This window comes from Drosophila obscura, unplaced genomic scaffold (assembly GCF_018151105.1).
Source record: "Drosophila obscura isolate BZ-5 IFL unplaced genomic scaffold, ASM1815110v1 contig_188, whole genome shotgun sequence".
Classification (NCBI taxonomy): Eukaryota; Metazoa; Arthropoda; class Insecta; order Diptera; family Drosophilidae; genus Drosophila; species Drosophila obscura.
Window position 1 is genome coordinate 157,049 of NW_024542776.1, and position 7,928 is coordinate 164,976.

Consider the following 7,928-nt stretch of genomic DNA (forward strand, 5'->3'; position numbering starts at 1 on the left):
ATGTTCCTTCATATTAACGACATGGGCGATGGCAACAGACGGATTTTGGTTTCCGTTGTGTAACAAAACAGCCTTTAAACTTTCCTTACTAGTGTCCACCCCCACCAAATCGTTTATTTTTATATTTATATTTATATTTATTGATATTCTCCTGATTGGTCATTACTTGAATTTCTTGAATGATACAAATTGTCGACAAGACTCACGTTTTTCACGTAAAAGCTACCCCATACGATATCTGTAGTATTGAGTGATCTCAGAGAGTTAATAGGCCACCCAATTAAGGCCAAATTTTGGTCTTTAATCCAGTTCTTTATCACTTTACCGGTGTGTATCGGCGGAATATCCCGTTGAAGCCTGTTGTGAAACTCTGCAAAGCACTTTAAGAGTAGCTTTCTGTATCAAATCATTCAGGTTAGACGAAACAAAAAGAAGAGATGGCACCCCACACCCCACACCACTATGCCGCCCTAGTCATGAGATTTAGCGCAAAACAGAGCGAGTATCCTTACGAGCCTTAGTGAGCGGCGCCTCTATTGCTCATTTCAATGTTTCTACTGTATTCCCGACATTTCGGGATTTTCGGAAACAACCAAGCCAACCAAGCACGGGACAACCATGGAAGTGGTTTTCGGGGCGATCAATTCAAACTCAGATTTCAGCGAAAGTTGAATTGGTTAATTATAAAAAAACAACAGCCGCTTCCTGATATTTTCGGAGAGGAGTTATAGTCTCATATTCTAGAATCTAGAACCCTTTAAGACCCTTTAAGGACCTTTGAAATTCATATGTATGTATGTATGTATGTATGTATGTATGTATGTATGTATGTATGTATGTATGTATGTATGTATGTATGTATGTATGTATGTATGTATGTATGTATGTATGTATGTATGTATGTATGCTGTATGTATATTGCTCGAGCTCGGGTCGAGGGCATACGTGTGCAGGAAGTGCACAGTGTTGAATTCGAAAATGTTGGTCGTGAAGAAACGGTTAGCCGCCACTGTCTCAGCATAGACCTCGGATCCCGCCCCGACCCCGCCCCGACCCCGCCCGCGCTCCCAACTGGCATCCTAGGACGGTGAACTATGAACTATTGGCATGCAACGGAGGCTCATAGAGAACCAGACAAACAAACACACAAACACACACACACACACACACACACACACCAGGCATGAAATGACTTGCATGCAAGTGATAAGGAGGGAAAGTAAGAACAAAGAACCAGAGAAGAAAAGGTGGGATGGGATGGGATGGGATGGCGAGAGAGGATACAGGAAAGAAAAACAGAACCAGAAACAGAAGTAATGAGAGTCGAGAGTATGTTGTGTGTTGTATGTTGTATGTTGTGTGTTGTTGTTGTTGTTATGATTATAGTAATTGACCCAATTTTTGGGAACATTTCGTTGTTTTATCGCCTGCTATTACCTCTTAGATTTGTTTTTATTGTTGTTGGTGTTGTTGTTGCTGCTATTTCCCTTTTAATTTCATTGCTTCGGAAAAGGGGAAGAAAGAAATGCCCATTAAACTATGTAAACGCCCGAGGAGGTGTTGTGGTGGTGTTGTCTGATCTGATGGCTACATATGTACATAATATTACATATGCACGTATGTACGTACATACATATGTCCGTCCGTTTCCATTAAACTGTTCTGAGTTTAGAAATAAAAAATATCTCAATGCAATTTTTGTATACAGTTTTATTTTATGCTATTGGAAATCGGCTATCCGAATTGGGCGGATCGGGCAATATATAATTTGAGCAATCACATGCTTGTAATTAACCCACAAACATTCGCTGAAAATCGGACCACTATATCAAATATCTGCCATGGTAACGAAATATTGATGCTGAATATCAGCCACTCAGCTTGCACATAATCGATCGAGCAGCGCTGAACTGAGCTTAACTGATCTGAGGGATCTGAAGCTTCCCCGGTTCAGCTTTTAAATAGGTTTTTGGCACCGCTTTCGGCTATACTAGTGTGCGCGAGGCCTCCTCCTCCACTCCTCCACTCCTCCACTCGTCCACTCCTCCAGTCCACTCTCCTCAAGAAACAACATTAGGTGAGGATGATAATCCTAATCCGCAGAAACGGTGTAGGTATGTACATACATACATACATACATACATACATACATACATACATACATACATACATACATACATACATACATACATATGTCGGCGGATCCTTGTCCTTGCCGTCGAATGCAATCAACCGGAATGATGCCATCCATCGCTCCATCAATTGAATCTCCCCCGTACGAATAAAGTAGCAATCATGATAATTATTAATATTATATACATACATATACATATACATATACGTAACTGTGCATTATGTGCATACGTGCATTAATTATTACTATAATTATAGGATAGCGAACACTTCGACCCCGAATTCTGGCATCTGTTTTCGCTTGCCTATGAGTACTTGCACTTACACGAGTACTACTTCCATTTCCATTTCCAGTTTCAGTCCCAGTTCCAGTTCCAGTCCCAGTTCTATTTCTATTTGCATTCGCATTCGCATTTGGCTCTTCTTTTCTCCTGAGCGCTTTTTAACCCTTCCTTTGCTTTGGACTTTGGCCTTGCTGCTGTTGCTGTTGCTGCTGCTGCTGCTGCTGCTGTTGCTGTTGCTGTTGTCATCTGCCGCCGCTCGTTTGGTGCGAGTGAAATGCAAAGCAAACAACAATTTGTAATTTCCGTTGTTTCCCAGCCGAAGCAGAGCAGGGCAGGGCAGCGCAGAAAATGGTGCGGGAGGTGGTGGGGTGTGGGGTGTGGGGGTTTCAGATGAGCGAGCAGGCGGTGAGATGCGGTGGGCGTGTTGGGAAAACTTTTCCACGCTTTGTTACGTGCAATTTTCTGCTTCAGCCGGGTGAAATAAATAATCCCCTTTGCCGCACCGCACCCCCTGCCATTCCGTGCCATCCGATCCAGTCCAATCCAGTCCAATCCAATCCAGTCCAGTCCAATCCAATCCAATCCCTCCTGTACCTCCTCCACACTGCAGGACATCCAATATGGAGCCCAAGCTCGAGTCAAAGCCAAGCCATTTGCCATGCATTTCCAACACTCCTCCCTCTCCAAATCATGAGTACAGGCTCCAGGGATTCAGCTACACAGAACTCAATTTGTTTTCAAAAAACGTTTCATATTTGTTGGGGAATGAGCGACCAATTGCATTCAATGCATTCATCCAGAGGCTCTCGCTGAATCACTGAATTAACTGAATATAACTTGATATGTTCATATGTATGTAAATATGTAAATATGTAAATATGTACGTACGCACAGTTGTGGTCAAAATAATAGTACATAGTGCTACTAATGGATTTACATATGGCTCACTTTTTCCGCTCTTCCTTCAACAATCGAATTTGTTCCTTTACTCGCACAACTATTAAGCATTGCTGTCCTCGATTATAAAGTTGTACCAGCGCGTCTCTTTCCTTTCCCTTAATTTTTCGTGATTTTTCGATAAATATCACCATTTCGATGCGGTCAAAGTAAAAGTAGTGCTAGGAAATACTAATAAATAGGAACCATAGAGCAAAACACGCGATCAACGAAGTTTTCCGGTAAAAAAAAAAAACATTAGATCAACCATTGCATTACGAGACGAGACGGGCGAGAAGACACCATTTGCTCCTGCTTCAGCCTTGTATAAACATTTTTGTGTGCGGGTCATTATCTATGGGGATGTTCGTTCCATAAATGCCATTGTCATTCGCTGAATGTCAGAAGCCAATTTGCTGTCGTAGTCTTCACTGCACTCCACTCGACTGCACTCCACTGCACTCCACTGCAAGGTGGCCCAATGAAGCGGTGGGTGCTGCTGTCTAACTGGGCCGAATAAACAGACAGGTCTGGCCGAGGCGGTGAGTTGGTGGACCGTAGTATGGGCGGGGCTGGGGCTGGTTGGGTTGGGTTCAACAACAGGTGACGCTAATGCACACGCAACGGACGACTAGGTCCACAGTCGGAATGCAAATGCCTTGCAGATGCCTTGGACGCATCAAAAACGCAATTAGCTGACGGATCGAATTTCGGCCTCCTTCGTCGTCCTGCAAGTCCCTGGACTTAAGTCAAATTAGCTAAACAAGTACACTTCTGGGTCGATGCAGATGCAGACGCAGAGACACAGATACAGATACACAGATACAGATACAGATACAGATATTGATATTGATACAGATGCATATGCATATGTACATACAGACATTAATGCAGATCGTTCAGAGGTAAAGGGACGAGCAGGAGGGCGGCCAGGGGAGGGTCCATACTTGAGCTACGAGTATTTACATTCGGACTTGGACACAAAGCCCCACAAAACTTCTACCCCCGCCCCGCCTGCTTAACTGTTCCTATCTGCTTTCTGGCTGTGTACTTGTGTTAGTATTTGTATCGTTAAATCACTACCACGTCTATGCAGTGTGTGTGTGTGTGTGTGTGTGTGTGTGTTGTGTGTTGTGTGGCAGGCAGTGAGCCGCAACTAAAAGCCAAACAAAACATGAAAACTGCTCAAAGACACCCGATGACTACCCTCCGGCTGCAGCTAGAGAGTATCTGTATCTGTATCGGTATTTGTATCTGCGGATACCCAACTTCATCCACTTAATCACCCCACACTCCCTCCGAGCAACCATCATTGTCGTTGTCGTTGTCGTTGTCGCTGGCCATGCCCATTCAGCATACAATTGTAAAACGCAAGCAAATATTAACACGGTCAACCGATATGCCAGTGCTACAGATACTAATACGGATGCGGATACAGATACAGATACAGATACAGAAACAGAAACAGAAACAGATGGGACGGAGATACTGAAATGCCCTCGATGCCACCGCCACCGCCTCTGCCACTGCCACTGCCCCGTCTTGTTGCATGTTTGATGGATCCAATAGTTTATTGGATTTAAGGCCACTCAAGCACACACCCCACCCCCAGTGGTCAGTGGTCCAGCGGTAAGATTGCTGAGAGGTATGTAAATGCACACATACAAATGTACATGCACACAAACATACATGAGTGTGGGTGGTGGGTGGTCACTGAGATAGTAGTGCCGCACCTCACCTCACCTTTCTGGACTGTTTTTGAGACTCTTCCAGCATTCCAAACTTAACATGTGATCCCTTTTGGAAAGCTTAATATGAAAGCATCAGAACCCTGAACCCTGACATCCCATTGCATTTGCATTTGCATTTGCATTCCATCTCCTTGGTTTACATGACTTAAGAAAACTACCCATCAAATCTGCTGTATAGTAGAACAAGAAATATTAGTGCTGGGTGTAAATATTTAGCAAAAACTAAAAACAGAACAAATCAATTTTAAAATTTTAAAACCATCAGTAAGTTTATGTCAGCTATTGAATATATTGATGCAAGAAGGTTTTTGACATAGCGGTACTCGGTCCAGAAGAGCATACCTAAGACTTAGACTAACAACTAAAGGCAGGAGGTATAATGGGACTGAAACTAAGTTGTATGCACTCCCACTATTGTATTTAACCCAATTAACGATAATTGAAAATCGATTTGTGGTCGTCGATGGTGTTCTAAAGATGCGACTCTACTTATACCCGTACTCAGTCAGTATTTACATTTTTGAACATATGATTTTTTAGAATTTTAGCATAAAAAAAAAAATTTTACAATTTACATTTTTTTGCTACATCTGTTATCTACATATATTATGTATATTCTACATCTAACATGTAGATTATACATGTACCATTTAGATTCTACATCTCCTCCGCTAGGGGTTGCTCGCGCACTGAACGCGGCAGAGTGTGCGAGCGAGCAAGAGAATCAGTAGCGTGTTTCATGCAGGGGGAGACGGGGGAAGCAACTGAAAATGAATTTCTTCATTCTGGCTATAATTATGATCCAATCTGATTCAGATTCGGCAATCTGGTAGATATGGGCATTCTCTACGATAATGCGATTTTAGTTTTATCGTATCTTTAAAAATGTGCCTGCCACAGATTTTCGTTTTTTGTGTGGGCGGATGGAGGCGGGGCTAAATTTTGAAATACACTTGTAGCAGTGTGATATCACATGAGTCTGGAAACCAAATTTTGTTGCCCTAGCTCTTATAGTCTCTGAGATCTAGGCACTCAACAAGACAGACAGACGGACAGACAGACAGACAGACAGACGGACAGACGGACATGGCTATATCGACTCGGCTATTGATGCTGATCAAGAATATTTATACTTTATGGGGTCGGAAACGTTTCCTTCTCTGCGTTACACACATCCACTTTTACCACAAATCTAATATACCCCTTAACTCTTTTTTGAGTACGGGTATAATAACATTGGGCATGCTGGACTGAGCCCTATGGAGCCCTATGGGGCTCATATGAACTAGTGGCATATAGCCTGGCGTTGAAGTATTGAAAAAAACTGTGTATGTGGACACACTTTAGAATACATAAATTTCATATTAAATGTTAAAACTTTCTCTCAAAAGGATCTTTTAACACGATAATATTTTAGTAACTGCAAATCCGTCAATCAGAGCAAAGCTTTGGCAAGTGGTTCAGGGATTATTGGCTCAAATCCTAAATCCTATTTAAGCGTTGGGATAAGATTAAGACCCATGCCCGGCGGTACAAGGCCGTAATGAAAATAAAATTGACTAAAAACTTTGTATTATGCCTTAACAAATATGCAGAGCATGCAACATTGGTTTTAATTCGAGTTTTGATCATTTTTTCGATTTTCTTAAAAAACACGACTATTTCTATTTCTATTTCAATTTCTACTATACAGCAGATCGGATGGGTATGGGTAGTTGGGAAGTGGTGAGGTGCGGCACGACTATTTCAATGACCACAGCTGTACATGCATATGTATATGTATATGCATGTACACAAATAAAAAGGACAGTTCTGAATTGTGAAAGCTTCTTTAGTTTAGCTCCGCTTTCGGCTCCGCTTTCGGCTCCGCTTTCGGCTCCTCTTTCAGGTAAAGTGGGCGCGGGGTCTAAGATCCGAAATGATGCTGCGTCGAGAGCACAGAATGAAACCGCAAACAATCCCCCCACCCAGTGGGCAGTCGTGCTGCGGGGATGAGATGTCGTCAGATGGGAACAGAAGTCTAGTTGGCGGGAATTCGGGGTTGGCGCCGTGGGGCGTACAGCGTACGGCGTACGGCGTGCGGCTTAAGCTCAGGTGAAAGAGCCAAGCCACTCACTTAATCACTTTCTGTGGACACCTACTCTTCCATTGTACTTAGAGCTGCGGCCACATTTTGGGGCAAGCTTTGAGCTCGGGCCTTAGTCCGCATTAAACTGTGGACTCTAATTTTGAAATGGAAATGTGCTAGAATCTCCTTCTTCTGGGGATGGTGGTCAATCAGGGAAATTATTAGACCCATTTTCGATGGCGCTTCATTCGAGCCGAGCCAGGAATTAGGGTGGACGAAGAAGACACATGCATACATAGATATGTACATATGCATGTACAGTAGTAGATTGAGTGCATAAAATGCATAAATTAATTAAGAGCAAAAGTGGCAGTGGCAGTGGCAGTGGCAGCCTTGGATAGGATGGGATAGGATGGGATGGGATGGGATGGGGATGAGATGAGATGGGCCTGCCGGCCGACGATGACAAGCAAAATGTGAAAGTGAAGTGTGTAAGCCAAGCCCTGCCTGGGGTTGGGCATTGGCCGTCACATTTGCATGCGGTCGGTCGGTAGGTCGGTAGGTCGGTCCATTGTAGTGCTAACCAGATATCATCCCCAGTGAGTCATAAGCAAGAGCTCTTGAGTGCCACATGCCACATGCTGCATACCACGTCAGGACCACGCCCAGGCAGTGAGGCAGGGTCGGAGCACGCACTTCATTGATTGCCTTTGAGTGCAGTTGCAGTTGCAGTTGCAGCTGCAGTCGCTTGTCGCT